The 16,260-nt window shown below is 40.7% G+C and overlaps 1 protein-coding gene across 3 annotated transcripts in view; it reads left to right on the top strand.

The window, feature by feature from the left end:
• EPHB6 (EPH receptor B6) overlaps positions 1-16,260 on the top strand; it is a 72,512-nt gene that overhangs the window by 2,001 nt on the left and 54,251 nt on the right. The gene's annotated exons all lie outside the window — the stretch shown is intronic.

Genomic DNA, 16,260 nt, shown 5'->3' with positions numbered 1-16,260 from the left:
AAAAGGAAAAAGGAATGGATAGTCCACAATCTAATAATCCTTCTCTTTTGATGCTACCCATCTCATTGCAGGAAAAAAAAATACTGTTTCTCTCTAGAAGTTCATTCCCTACATTCAACACCTTCCTCTCCTTCAGTTTACTTTGCTAATGTATTGGCAAGCTTCAGATAACTGCACATAATTACATCCTTCCCGTTACTGCCTTCTGCTTGTATTCTCTTAGCCAATTTACATGCACAGWTTTTAATTCCTTGACTTGTGTGCCCCTCTAGCCACTCAAAATTTTCTCTTGTCTTCCGAATTCTCTCCTGTTTGACTTTCTTGTGCTTGCTCTGAGCTTCTCAGAATTGATTGCATGGCCATGTGTTTGGAAATACCATCACTTTGTGGTGCTGGAGGTTGCATGGAGTAGGATTGTATCTCTTTCTAATTTAATCATTGAACCCCTACAGAAAGTCATATTCTCTTGCATTGTTATGAGGTTCCCAGCTCTTCCAAGCTGTTATCTGTGGCAAGAACAGCTTAGGTTATGGAGGCTTTTTGGAAGGGGTTGGGGATGTAATGTCTCTTCTCTTTTCTTTTGCCCAAGGCTGCTACTGTCTTCACYTTCTGTGTTTTCCTTGGAGGCTGACCAATGGTACAGTGTAAATCCTTTTGGGGGGAAGGCAGCTGGTGGCTCCAAGGAGACAGCTGCTTATATTCCAGCATGCTCCCATAGGCTGCCAGCAGATGTGTCTGACAAGAGAGCTGATCCCTCAGTCCATTGAGAATGGTCCTCTTTATGCTTGTACAAATTCACAGTGTGCATCCCTCTTTGTGCCCAGGTGCAGATGTCTTCCCCTTGTCACCTCTGATCCTGCATGTGCCATATGCAGACAATTGTGTAGGAGATTAGTGCAATTTCTCCCCTTTATCTTGTGTTCCTCCAATTAACTGCTGAGTTTTTGTCATCTGTTCGTCCCTGGACTGTTGGAAGGTTCGTGCATGCTTTTCCTCTGGTTCAGGAATGTTCTTCTCTCCAGATCTGCTCTCCCTAAACCTTAGTTTCCCTGTATTTCATGCATTATCCCTCAGCAGTCCCTGTGCAGAGGGTTATCCTGAAGTCCCTACAGATTAGTGCAGACTACTTTTGGAGCATGCTTAGGGTTGCTCAATATATTTTCGTTTCTCATTTCCGCGGCCATGTTGCATATGTTTACTGCACACATAAACAATAGAAGGTGGAAGATGTACAAATTGGTGTGTATGTCAACCTGGAGCTTTATGTTGTTGTTTAGCACCAAGCAAGAGGGCAGTATTTCCCAAAAAGGGTGCTGTCATGAAAAAGTATTTATTAAGAATATTCCAGATTGATTTTTTTTGGTCATAAACATATGATGATTTTTTTTTTCAAAAAGCTCAAAGTCTTATTTCTGGGAAAAGCTGATTAAAGGTTTAGGGGGAAACTGATGAGCCCCTGTAATACTGTCATTATTTAGCCTTGTTTGTTGTTTTTGGTTTTTTTTCTTAAACGTGATTTAATATTACATTGCTATCATATCTTACTGTTAAAAAAAATTAAACTTTTGATTTTGTTAGCAAATTTGGTATCATCTTACAGAAATATAGGTAATGTACTTCTTCCAGGTACTGACTCCACACCTTCAGTTTTCCATCTCATTACAAACCAGCAGTTTTCCTACTCATTRCAACCTTATCATTTAACTTCTACCTGTTAAATCTTGGGCAAAACATCACTCTTCTCTCCATATTTTCTCTCTTTGGCAACCATGAAGTATCATGGGCTTCAGAGTTGTGTACACAAGTGTAACRCAGGTGTATTTTGTAAATGATTCTGTCGATGTTGCACAACGGCAAACTTGCTCTCTTTCTGCAGTGCTGCCAACTGTGCTAAGTAAACAGACCCCCAAAAAGATAAAAACTCCTTAATTGCTTGTGTCAGCCACAGCAGTCAAACATGTGAGCAGCAAGTCTGAGTAAGAAAAACCCATTTCATGTTGTCACTTTTCTCACRCTTGATTTGTACTAGGAGTTTTAAACTGAACAAAGAACTACACTAGTACTTCCTTCTCARTGGCACGTGTTGTGCTTTCAAGAAATACTCCTCTGCCACCAGAAATAGAATTTTATTGGAAGGGTACTGTTAATATATGTTGTGTTTTAAAAAAAAAATCATTAAAATAGGTGTACTTCATGGATACTGGCACATTGTTTTATACTGAAGGTGCTGCCTTGCCTCTTAAAAAGTCACCATGGAGCAAGCTGATGCTTCCGTCACAGAGGTCCTGCTTGAAGATTGTTCTTGAGACCACTTCTGACAAAAGCTCTTCAAGTCACTGGTTTCAGTTTTCCATGCCTCCAGAGGCCCCTGTGCATTCTGCTGCTCGGGCSTGCTTGTCAAGAAGATTTTTGTTCAAACATTTCACGTGCACACCCCCACTCCCATATGCGTGTGCGCATGCCCGTGTGCGAGACAGCTATGGGCAAAGAGTAGAATAAAGAGCTGTCCTGGCAGCAGAGAAGATGCTGGGTACYGTAGGAACACAGCCTACCCAGCCTGAAAACTACAGTCTTACATATGAAAGCTGAATCTTTAAGGTCTTGATCACCTTAGGATGGAAATTCTCACCAGCCCAGACCTGCACATAGAAACATACATGATTTCATTTTCAGACAGGCTTTTTTTTTTTTTTTCCCTGTCTCCTAAAGCTTGCCAAGTAAATGATTCCTCTGCTGATTCTGCAGTTTCCAAGTGCAGTTTTTTACTCTGTGCCATGTCTCTGGAAAATATCCAATGTGTCTAAATCATGTAATTAAACCCTAGAAGCTAAAGACTGAGAACTACTGACTCTTTTTAACATATTTCTGTTTTAGCATACTGATGTTTCTTCAAGTTACTGTGAAGCTTTCAAAGCTCCCTAAATGACCTGATCTCTCTCCCACTTACTGCAAAACACTCACATGATACGAATCTGTTTGGCCCAGCTGACCACTTCAGAGGCAGTGTGTAGGATACAGACGCCTGTGTGGAAGCCTTCAGCATCAGGCTTACCACAGGTTCTCTCAGATCCTGACGATGTTTACAAATGGAAGCGTGGTTCTTTGGCAGGGCTCTCTTATCTTCCTGACTGTTCTCTAAGAAGAAGATGGGATGTCACAAGAGGAACGATACTGCAGAGATTTCTGGGCAGATTTTGAATAATTTTGATTTGGAAATTCAAAGTGAACTGTTTCTAAGGCATTGAATTTACAAATGTTAAGTTTCTCTCACTGCTAGGATCAACTTCATTCCAGTGCGCAGAATCTGGAATGCTTTCTGCACCAGGAAGATGTTTAAAATTACTACTTCTTGGGTTRGAGCCAGGAAGAAGCTGCTGGAAGCACAGCTGGATTGGGATGCGTGCCTGCAGTTGTCTCCCAGATGGTCCTTTCCCTTCCTAATGTCAGTAGGCTTTCAGCTGGTGCCAGCAGCAATGGGAATGCAAATATGTACTGACATTTTCACTTTCCAGTGAGTTTACTAATCCCRTTTGGTGCATGTGCTGTCCATAAAGGGGCTGCACATCAGCAGTTACCACTGCCATCACTGTGGTGTCAGGAATGCAATAGTTCTGTTGAGGAATGTTTGTTTCATTGCTATTGCAGGGAGGATCTTAGTGGCTTTCTCCCAGTGTCTTAAGCATGTTAGAAATGTRCAAAGGTGCAGTGTGACATGATGTGAGAACAAATTCTGGTGACCTGAGTATAAATCAGCAGTCTGTTAAAATTCAGGAGAGAGACAGAGGCTTGACAGAGGGAATTCTCTCAGTTTGCGCGTGCCTTGTTCTGCTGGGACATGTATGTGGAGGCAGATGCTGAGCAGTAATTAGTCTTCATTTTGAGCCTTACTGTAGCTACCTGTTTGCTTGGGGCCCCAGGCTGAGCACCAGAAAGGCATTTGGTGAAATAACGTAATGGCAATGATGCATGACTTGTTCTCCATGATTCACTCCAAAGTCTCTTAACCCTGACTGCAGGAATCACGTTGACAGTTGTGTGTTTCTCATGGATAATTTTACCAGTCTTGAATCAGAAGTGGCTCTGTATGGTCTCAGAGAGCTGCAGGTTGTTGCAAGAACTAAGGACGTCTTTGGGTAGAAGATGGAGGGCCATGAAGGGAGGGCCAGAGAAAGCCCGGAAGAGGGCTGAAGCACCTCTGCTGTGAGGACAGGCAGGGAGAGCTGGGATTGTGCAGAATGGAGAGGACTCTGGAGAGACATTGTTGTGTCCTTCCAGCACCTAGAGGGGATATAAGAGAGCTGGAGAARGACTTTTGACAAGGGCATGTGAGCAGTAGGACATCTGGGAAAGACTTTAAACTGATGGAGGGTTGGTTTAGGGGAAGGAATTCTTTGCTCAGAGGGTGGTGAGGCACTGGCATACGTTGCCCAGAGAAGCTACGAATGCCTCATCCCTGGAAGTGTTCAAGGCCAGACTGGATGGGGCTTGGAGCAACCTGGTCCAGTGAAATGTGTTGCTGCCCATGGCAGGGAGATCAGAGCTGAATGATCTTTATGGTCCCTTAGAACCCAAACCATTCTGTAATTCTGTGATTCTGTGAAATTAGTGACTAGATCCCTGTTACCTGGAAAGAATAGCTTAAAAAATCATCTCCTAAATGGATTATTTTGATAATTTCTAATGGGTTACCCCCAAAAAAGTGTGTGTGATGACGGAGTGTAAAGAAAACAAATCAGTCTTTGGAAACAGACTAAAAATAAAAATGTTCAATTCTTTAAAAGAAGTAAGCTAAAACAAGTCGTAGTCTTCTGATAAATTAACACCTTAATTCAACCCTAATTGAAAGGATCAGAATAGGCTCATTGAATACTTGTACATTTCCTTCCTCTCTTGGCTGATAGTCACTGTGTCTAATAGTGTTGTAAAGAGCTGYGTGTATGGAAATCAGAGGGGGAAGGGGGAACTTGCCCTAAACCCTCARAAAGTTCTTTTAAAAATAGCTTTTAGATKATTTTTTTAAAGGYTTCACTTTTCCCTCYTCYAGCCACATCATAGCAGATCAGCCTGGTGTTTTCTACTGTTTTTCTTTTGTGCCTCTGAACCTGTGGTGTTGAAATTGGACAATCCCTGACTTTATGGCACTAATGCAAATGCACACAGACTATTTGTGTTTGTGTGAACTTATCTGCCACAGCTTTGATGAACTGGGAGCTCAGTGAAGAGCAACAGAAGTGATTAGGTGACCGTAGGGAATTTTAAAAATGCTATTAAAAAGAACCAGCTTACTGATGAGTGAAAAGCGAGAGCTCTGGAGTACCTGGGAGACTCTTGACAGGATCTCAGGCAATGTTATGACCAAAGTAAAAGGGCCTGCTCAAATTGCCCATAGTCGATGGGTTTGGGTTCAGTATTAACTGAATATAACCATAACTATATATGGTTTCTTCCAGCAAAGGTCCATGTAGATTGTATAAAGTCATGGAAGCCCTGTTGTGAATGACATTTAAAAATATGACTAGGAAAGCTTGAAGAAATATACTGACAAAAGTTGACCGGGGACTGTGGGCCAGATGTTGTCTAAATAAAGGCGCCCATCCCCCTCRTTTAATTTCTATTATTATAGTTTCACCAACAGCTGGGGGAGGGACTGTCCTCTGACAGAAAAATGTATCTTGGATCTGCTGTGTTCAACCGAGACTGGTTGATATCCAAGGAGAGGAAGTGGTGTATTGTGCTCTCTCCATTATAAATGGAACCCTTTGGTTTTGAGGTTGGATGTGGATGTAACAAGAGCAGTGAGCCCCGGCATCCACACCGAAATATAAATAAGCCTTTGAGACACCGAGGAGGCAGGATGAACTCTGAGATTTATGTGCTGGTGCTTTCATCTCTGGCACGAAAAATAATACAAACATGCATTAGAAGAAGATGCTATGAGCCTGAAATATCTTCCTACCGTAACCTGCTTGGCCTTCCCTTTTCCTCTTAAGACTATTTCTGTTCTGCTGAAGTATTAGTGGCACATAATGTTCCCATTTCCTGAGGGTGGAAACATCGAACTGGAAATGCAGGATGGAGGAGGAGGGAAGGACCTGAGAATAAAATTGGCTGCTCTTCAGGCTCTGCCAGTGGCAAGTTCAAATTTTTGGTGGAGCTCCCTTACTCACTTTTGCTACACATGGGCTCCTTGTGATGCTTTGTTGAGCTCAGGTAATTGTTCCAAGCAGTCATTCCCATTCAGATAATGTCTTCTTTGCAACCTTCACCTCCCTTCTTTTCTTCAAGCTACCATTTCTGCTTCATTTCTCTCTCAACTGTCTCATAGATGAGAGCAAATTTTGGGCAACCCAATTCCCAAAATCTGAGTGAAAACCTGGTCGAAGCCTTGAATCAGCATGAATCATTAGTGTTGCCCTCTAAAGAAATATCTAGATGTTGGCAAAAGTTAAACTTAGTGTTAAAGACTAAGTGAGATTTTTTGAGATTCAATAGGACCCCTGTAGTGTCTGTTCTTGTTGCTCATTTCAGTCATTTCAACAATGAGACCAATGTACTAAGAGGACAGGCAGCTGAGCCTGAATCAATATTATGGATTTTGAGACTAGAATTGAAGACAGCAAAACTGGAGAAACCATCTATATTATCAGAGCCTTTCCAGAGTAAGTTCTAGATCTCATAGTTCTTGAGAGATTGCTGCCAAGGYAGCTCCCTGATTGCTTGTTGCTGCCCCGTGCAGTAACACCTACTGGTGTTTTGGTGCCAAACGTGAACGTGAGACTCAAACTAATGGTAGAACAGACAGAATCCCMATCTTGGCCAACAGTGGCCATAAAAGAATGAAAGCTGTGTGGTGGAGCTCTTCTCTGAGCCATTTTCTCCCTCCCTCAGAGCTTCCTAGTTTTGTGCATATATTTCCACATCAAACGCTCTAATTTACGTGCTGGAGCTAAAGCTTGTGTATTGTACAGCTTGTTGGAGCAGTCAGCAAAACAGAAGGGAATCAGCCTGACTGAAGAGAATTTTTTATTTATTTCCACAACCATTCAAGGAATATGTCATGTTACAGCCCTCTGTTGGGGCAGCCTTGTGAACTCAAAAACTGGTGTTTGCAATTTTGTGAGGGTATAATGAAATGGAAGCTACCTGCATGGAATGAAGCTGGGAGAGTAGGTTTGGGCAGCAAGGTCAAGGCAGTGAACAAGTCAGTGAGGTGATTKTGCTTCAGTGCTTTTCTGCCTTGTTTTACAAAGAAGCATTCTTGCTCCCCTTAACAGGAATAAAAACAGTGATGATAAATAATGCYAGTAATTAAATAGTTTTAAAAGTAGCCTCTATCTGCAAATGCATGAAGCCAACAATTTGTGAACCAAGCTCTATGACAGCCCAAGGCTGTGAAACTGATTAAAATGGARAAAGGTAGTTTTAATTAACCCTTAAATTATGAAGCACATTCTCTGAAAACCCAAGCTGCCTTATTGAAGCCAGAAAGGAGGTTAATAAAAAGAGCTGCACTTAAATTAAGATGCTTTAATATTATTAGTTCTTTCTGTAATCTGTTTTGAAATGACAGTTTCTCTCATGGAATGAAAGGCAATTTCAAAATTATGGGAATTCCCATAGAAGACGAATATTATCTTTTAACTGGCTGTCAGTGCTGCCACTACATCCCAACAGACGACATAACCTTGCATACTGTGAATACGAATAACATGYCTTTTCTGCTTATGCTAAATATTTCTTACTGTAAAACCCTCATGAAGTCAAAAGCAAAATTAGAGATGAAGACAGTAAGCATATTTTTGCAAAAAATGAAGTTCTTTACTGCAGCTGAAGAAAATATTAATCCTTACTAAAGGATTTTGCAAAYTGGTCCATAATGAACAGTTTAAGAAAAGTATTTTCAGCTTGTTCTTTTTTTTCCCCTCCATTGTATCTTTTGAGTGTTTGTGCATAGATCTTGATTCATRTATTTCTAGACATGCCATGTAAGGCTGCATTCTTAAGTTACAATGGGGAAGATCACTAGTATGAAACATCCCTTTTCTTAGACTTATTCATATCTTCATTTTGCAAGCCACTCTCACTTTTCCTCCTGCTCAACCCTTCAGGCCCTTGATTTCTGTTCCAGGGTCCTGAGAGTGCCTTTAAGTCTCTTTTGCAGCTCWGTGTTTGGGTTGTCTGTGCAGATTTGCAGATGCATTTGCAGACTTGGTCAGCAAATGTCAAGGTCATTTTTCTGATTTTTCTGTGGCAATGCTTGTCTGGCCATTGCAAACCCTGTGCTTGGCTTCTTTATCACTTTCCACCCATCAGCAATCAGAACTTGGTATATAATAACTTTAATTTCAGTTGAAAAAAAAAAAGCCTGCTCAGCATTGCTGAGCAGATGAGAACATGATTTTAGGGACATTCTCTTTACGTCACTGCCATGCTTTAACCCCAGCTGGCAATTCAGCAGCACACAGCTGCTCGCTTACCCCCTACCCTCCCACCCCACAGTGGCATGGGAAGGAGAATCGGAAGAAGATAGAGGACATGGGTTGAGGTAAGAACAGTAAGAACAGTTTAATAATTGAAATAAAATAATAACAATAATAATGGTGATGATGATGATGATGGTGAAAAGGAGAGAGAGAGAGAGGAATAAAACCCAAGAAAAACAAGTGATGCACAGCACAGTCACAGTCCACTAATGTATGCCCAGCACATCCCAGACCAGCAGTCAACAGATGCTGGCCACCTCCCCTCTGTTTATACACTGAGCATGACATTCCATAGTATGGAATATCTCTTCAGCCTGTTYAGGTCAGCTGTCCCTGACCATGCTCCCTCCCAGTTTTTGTCCATCTCCTCACTGGTAGAGCATGGGAAATTGAAAAGTTCTTGATTTAGAGTAAGCTCTACTTAGCAACAACTAAAACATCTGTGTTATAAAGAGTATTCTCATACTGAATTCAAAACACAGCACTGTGCCAGCTCCTAAGAAGAAATTTAACTCTATCCCAGCCAAAACCAGGACAGTAACATATCCTTTGTTTAATAATCCTTTGTTTAATAACAATTTATGAAAGTGTTTCATTTCCCTTCCCRTTTTAAATGCCAGAAGAGTGTGCATATTTTTCCTTGTTTTTGTCAAACTTGTTGTATCATAAAATGTCAATGAATTTTGGGATGTTTGTTTAAATTTAGTTATTGCCACTTGCAACAGAGAAGGAAGTGTCAATTTTCAAAGAATTTTTACTACCATAGATTATTTTCACCTAGAAGTTAATAATGCAGTGATCTTCAGGGATACTCAAGTCTAGTACTCTAAACTTAAAATTCCATGCTTAGAATTTTGGAAATACAACATTTCACACAATGCCTCATAAGGATTTGCTGYGGTGCCCTAGAGTTGGTAGATTGCATTTTTTTTTCCTCTCTGAAGCCTTGTGTCTTCCTTTTGTTCAGATGAAAGTATAATTGTCAAAGATAAATCATACTTGAAATTGATAACATCATGTTTATTTCCACATAAATAAAAATGCAGGGATCTGTGCCCAGTTGTACTGTGAAGTATCCTGAGAAATTAGAGTAAAATCAATAACAGGACAGAGAAACCATACCCARTGGGTACAGTTGTCATCTTCTCTTTTCATCAAAGATAAATGTGATGGACAGCTGCCAATTCTTTTTCTCCCTGTTTGTGCAGTCTCCTTAATTTACTACATGAAAATTCAAAGGAATAATTTCTCTATCACTTCAGTTCCTGTTATTTTTAGGAGAGTTTCTATCAAGCAAGTGATAGATAACATACAAATAATTAATTKCTTCACATTTTTCATTCTCTAGCATTGTTAATATTCTAGAACCAGGATTGTGCTTCCAGGTGTGAATGTTAGAAACTTGAGTATAATTGCCAATGTTTATTTGAAAACTACTCAAATCAATAAAAAAATATCAGTGAAGTCAAAACTTATGAGGTGGGAAGAGATTTTATTCAGGAACTTAATTGTGTTTAATATGTATGTAATTCAGGTACTTAACAGATCGAAGAAAGAATCTGTATCTTGAATTAGAATTATTTTTTAAATCAGTGTAGTTTCAAGAAATCAATGTCCATCTTTGTTAGGCATAGCAAGGCATGACGTGGAGGCATTGAAAGAGTCTGCAGAAACACAGGGCAGCTGTGAATGAATTTTGCTTGGGAAGAAAATCTAAAATGACAAGCTAAGCTGTGAGGCTGCCCCAGCCAAATGTGTGTCCTGGCAGAGGAGAGAGATTTAAGAGAAAGCACTGTAGTTACCTAAAGAGATGCTAACGTGGCCACCTGTGTGGGTTGGAAGATGGCACAGAGGCTGAGAATCTCCCCAGGCACCTCCAGGCTGCGCCCAGGGAGCCATCAGGAGGGAGCTGTTCAGCTGGCCATAGCTCCCTTTTTTAATTAGCGCAGGTCTTTGTTACCTAGTGAAGATGATTCAGCTCAGCCCACTGACTGCAGAGGTCATTTGAGTGATTATGCTTCTAATTTGGGCACCCTATTCGAGCCTCAAGGGTTTAATAAAAATTCATGAAAATAAGCGTGTCTTTCTTCCCTTTAAGAGCTGTGGAAGGTCTTCATTTGGTTCCTACTAGGAAATGTATAATCAGAGCATGGAGTTTAAGACTCCTGGTGTTTCCATGGTAAGCAAGGAAATAAATGCCTTTCTTTGGAGAACATTCAGAATCAGCTTTTGGATTCTCACCATAAACTTAACGGATCCCAAGAGATACAGACACTGCTCTATCCAGATAATGTGTAGGAAGCAAATGATCAAACCAGCTAGAAGAAATATTTTATGAAGCATGCTCTTGAGAAAGGATTCCTTTAGACTTAGCCATACATTTCATCTGGAGCATTTCTCTCAAAATTAAGTGAATAAACGGAACAGATCATTAAAATCTGCAAGACTTTGTTTCAAATTCCACCCTCCTCTCAGATATTTTCAAAGTACTTTGGAGTCATTAATAATAATCTCAATTACCAACAGAGGATAAAAGGATATACAGCAACTGTCTAAATTATCTATTTATTTAATCAATCATTTTTCTGTGGTGCTTTGTGTGCCCCAGTAATAGATTTTTTTGAAGAAAACACATTAACGTAATGATATTAAAACCCTGAGTGATAAATTATGTGTTGCTCTCCCCCCATTCACTTCCTGTTTGGGGCGTAGAAAGATTTCTATGAATAGCRGTTATTGTAATTATTGTCTAAGAAAGAAGGTGGGCAGTATTATGTCATGCTCACAGTGTTGGACAGGCACTGAGTGACAGCTTTTCACAACAGCACGGTGAGATTTATCCCAGTGAGATGCGAGACCATTGCTGCGAGGGCATCCCAGTGGCCAGGGAGCAATTTTAGTAGGACAGAGCTGGGAGCAGCAAAGGAGGGGGGAGGCCCCTTGCTTGATGTGTAACACTGTCATGATTCCCTGTTTATCATGAATGAGAAGTATTAATTCCACTTTTTGTACTCTGCCTAAATGTGATGAATCCGTGTGTAGCACAAATTAATTGGAATAGTAGTTTATTGACTCTCCCAGATGTTGTGCTCATTTATCTCTTTAATGGCTCTTGCTGAGAGATAATATTAAGCTGGTATGAGTCACAGTGCAAAATGTGCAAGGGGAGGAAAGACTGTGCTTGCAAAAGTTCAGCRTTTTCTCTGCCCTGAAGAATGTTTGAGGTGCATTTATTTTGCATCTAGATCCTTTGTGTGAAGAAGAAATGTGACAAATACAGGGAAAATCTGTGGAATCAAGTGTAGCAGAGGGAAGTTATGCCCATATAATGTGAAATAAGCCTAGAGAAGTCGGTTAACAATGAACAAGGAAGAAGCATTGTTCCAGTGGGAGGAAACAAGATGATTTGGAAAAGTTCTTGGAACAGTTAAGAAGAATTGAAAGCATAAAAAATTTGGCACTGTTACGATTTCAGCTTCTATTAGTAGAACAATTTAAAATACATAAAAATACTTCGTAGCATRAGGACAGATATCTTTCCAAATCTGTTGCAAGTTCAAAAGAGGGATTGGATGAATACCTAAAGAGATTGGAAGATATTCTCTAGTAACCTTTGTCTTACATTTGTGGATACCAGAGGAAGAGTAGGGAAGTGGATCACACAGAGGTCAGGCTTGCATTTCATCTCCACCCAGCACCTCTTCCTGGCACTGGAGACACACAGAAAACTTGGCTTAGGGGAACACTGATCCGCTTCTGTGTTTTCTTGTGTTTTGAAATGCAGAACTCAAAGGAACAGCTACATTCCATTAATGGAGAGGAAGAACCAGTCAGGTCCTCATCTTTTCTCCAGAAGGCTTGGGCAGTACCGGAACAATACTGGCTTTTTCCTTAATCCTAAATGCATGCCTGAATTCCTCCCGTGGAAGCTGGCAGATGCATGGTTCAGATRAATGTTTGATGCTATCTGATGTCGGGTCCTGCAGGTGGTGTCTGTCAGAGGGTCACTGTGCATTACTTTCGGATCTGTGACTACAAGATCAGAAAGCTAGAGCTTTCTTCAGTGAAGGTCTGTCTGGAGTTTACAGTTAAGAGTCAAAAGGTTTAGAAAACAAGGGGCTTTGTTCAAAGCTCAGGTTCAAAAGAACCTGTGTCCAGCACAGAATTAATATAGTTCATCCAGTTGTCACTGTTCTTGATCATTCTCAGAGTGCCATGCAAGAAAAAAAAAAAAAAAAAGCAATCCATTCTAAGGAGACCCCTCTCAGGTTTRTCATGTGCGTGACCACCTTCATCAAGGCTCTAGACATATTCCATTGGTCTACTCTAAAATAAGTGACTACACAAACCTAGGAACAAGCATGCTTCCTTTCTAATAAAAAGACATGCACTGATGGAAGAGAATTTTTAATTAATGCTGACCTGTYTAGCAACACTGGTGCCCTATGGCTCTCCAGGTGTCATCAAGAACAGTGCTTGAACTTTGAGGGAACCTTTTATTTGCATAAAGAAACTTCTGCAATGGTAGTGGCTGCATGAAATCTTTGCCACAGCTTGCATACAGCATGGGCACACAGCAGACCTCTTTGTGACAGAAATCTCACAAGAGCTGTGCTACTGTCAGTTGTTTTAGCACATGTGGGAGCACTATCACTGTCTCCTCTGTAGCACTGAGCATCATTTGCCTGGAGATTGTACTGAAGTGTTCCCACTTCAGGATTGAGTTCAGGAAAAGTGAGAAACTGCAGCATCAGCCCTGTCTGGTGAGAAGAAACAGGACTTAAACAGTGCCAGTCAAGCCAGGCATGCTGCTTCACATTCCAGGCTTTCCATSTAAAAGGATTTGTATTTTCAGTCCTGGGTAGAAGAAACTTTGAGATGATTGGCAAGAACTGACTCTCTTCTGTTGGGACAGACAACAGAMGACAGCAAAGGAGATTCTGACTATGTATAAGGAAGAAAAAAAAATACCCAATAAAGAAAGTTTTAAAAATACCCAGTTCAACACTGCTAYAGATGCCCAAAAAAGCTGAGGAAACTCCATCTTTGCTGACATTCAAAACTCACCTTGACTTCCCAAAGGTCTCTTCTCCCTGCTTGTTCAGCTAAGAAACCAGGATTTGTGAAATTACTGGTGGTGATTGTATTCATCTCYGTAACTGGCATCTCAAACATAAATTTTGGTTATCCAGGTCTCACAGTGATGGTGCCAAAGTAAGCAGTCATGATAGCTTTGGTGAATCATGTAAGGAGATAACCCAGAAAATTCAGTGTCCCATCTCCTGGAGCTTGGTATTACAGCAARACTAATATGTGACTGGTCTTTGCTGAGTGCTTGGGATCTTCACAGTTTTATAGGGCTGAATCATTAAAAGATGTTTGGACCCTCGGAARCTTTATGATTTTCAGGACTTCCATGGAGATGGAAATCATTCCACTAGCTAAGGAAATAGATGCCTCAGAATGGATTAAATCCTTTATGGAAAGGGTAGCATAAGAGGATKGACAGCTGGTAGATGAGTGGCAAGTTCATGTGCTTGGAGGAGAGAGAGGATGAGAAGGGGTATTTGAGGAAGTTTATCAAAGTATCCTGTTTTGCAGTTGGATTTTGAGGAGAATGGGGAACAGTGGATTCCACAGCAAGGAGAAGTAATCTTGCTGAAAGCGTTTTTGGAAGAAGTTAGTAGCTGAGAAGGCCATGGAAAGGTGCTTGTGTGGACAGGAGAAGAGGGTGGTTTAAAAGTTGGGATGGTTTGAGGTTTCTGTTTACGTAGTTTGGTGTAGGGCAGAAGTAGTAGGAGAACTGAAGAATGAAAGATGAGCGTCTTTGGGTGTAGCCAGATTCTGTACACATCAAGTGCTGGCGGGAAAGGCAGGGCAGTGGTTAGYAATTTAGGGGCTTGGTACTCTTTAATTCACAGAGGCGAGTGCTTCCCTCCTACTCTCCCTTAAATACTTCCATAATGTTCTCTCTATCCTTCACTGTGGAGTAAGCATTTTCCATTGAGGTGTGGAAGAGGCAGAATTAAAAAAAAATACATTAAGAAAAAAAAAGGGAAAGCAAATTTGCCTTTTTTAGCTACTAAATCACAACCAGCTTTGTGATACAGCCACAGTTTATTTCAGGGGAAAGTAATTGCCAGTCTGATCCAGAAAAAGGCTGCATGATTCCTCATAAGGAGCAGTGTAACTTTGGAGGGATACAGGGTCAACCAGGATAAGGCAAACAGATGTTATAAGAGAGATGGGCAAGTCAGAAGGGCAGTAGAACAATTGGTTTCCTTGGAGCCAGAGATTGTTTTGTGTCTGGTTGTGTGTATGAGGTTTTTTTTTTAGTTATAACTCTTTTGTGGTAATTTCAATGCTTTGGCCTGAGATCCAGCAGCCAAAGCATGTTTGGMTTCTGTTTTCTGCTCTGTCACTCATAAGTTATGTGACGTGAGAAAATCTGAATTGTGAGCTGTTTTCAAACCTCCTGCAAATGAATGAAGTCACACTGCCTGAAACTAAAGTTTCCTTCAGTTTATTTGACCTCTGTTTCTGCATTTATTTGCCTTTAATATGAATGTTTAAAAGTTCCCATATCTTAGGATTTTCCTGACCTAATAAATAAACTTTTAGATACCATAATATTATAGATTGACTGAGTAAACTTTATGAGTGAGTATTTATGTCTCTGTGTAGAGTTGTCTTGCACGCTTGATTTTGGTTTACCCAGTCTTAGGTTTGGTGGCTCAGGCAGCATTCTTCAGACCYGTTCTAGGAGAACACTGCTGTGTGCTTGGATAGGTAGTTCTTCCTGYAAAGAAGGACTTTCTGATAATTCACCAAGAATTTTTCTCCTTTTTACAGTTGCATCCAGTGGTGTTTTTATTCTGTGATGTGTTGTATACATGCTTCATAAACTATTAAGCAGTGCCTGCATTATATCCATCCTCACCTTTAATCTTCATTTTTCCTCAGTAATACTTAACGGATTTTATTTTTCTCTTTCCTCGAAAGTCATGAATCAAAGTTTTTGCCTCTTTAGTGCTSCAATCCCTTTAGTTCCCTTATATTTTAGGGATACCCAAAATGCCTTTTGTTCATCTGTCTTGGGTGCTCTAGGTTCTCACTGGAGGCAGCAGAAGAGAGAACTGTTCCATCCTGTCCAGTATTTCTCCCCCTCTCCAGTAAAGCAAATCTAATTGCACTCCACTGCCTCTTCACRTACTCCCCAGGCTGCTTTTTTCTCTGCAATGCCCAACTTGCTCAAATCCCCTCTTGCAAGGTTTTCAGATAATTGCACTGAGGCTGCCCCTTTTAATTACAAGTCTTCCCTCCCCTCTTTCAGCCAAGTTATTGAGCCATTTCTGTATATTGCCTGAGACATTTTTCTTTCCCCTTAGCTACGCTTCACTGTCTCACTGAAGACGTTGGAGTGTTTTCAGTGCTCTGCTCAAAGAGCACCTGAAGAAACAAAACATTCTGGCTTTTTGCATGCAACCTACATATTAYTGTGATATTTCTCTGGTGGGCTGAGAATTGGACAGATGGAGCTAGAATTACCTTGCTTAGCAAAATTGTTATGCTSTATTGATCTAATGCAATGCTGGATTAGGCTGCATGCTGCTCCCTTACTGTAAGATAAGCCTTTATGTCAGGTTCTTAATGGTGGTGGAGGAGTTTTGTTTGGATTTTTTCCCACTTAAGATAATAAACTTGGACTTGTGTGCTTTTTCTGGCTGTAATGCAGACTCCCTATCTGACCTTAAATATCACAACGTTTGCTGCCTCA

Source organism: Malurus melanocephalus, unplaced genomic scaffold (assembly GCF_030028575.1).
Source record: "Malurus melanocephalus ecotype Western Australia unplaced genomic scaffold, MMel_1.1 scaffold_89, whole genome shotgun sequence".
In the NCBI taxonomy this organism is placed as follows: Eukaryota; Metazoa; Chordata; class Aves; order Passeriformes; family Maluridae; genus Malurus; species Malurus melanocephalus.
Note: the sequence above shows the minus strand (reverse complement) of the source record. Positions and strands in the feature narration are given on the sequence as shown.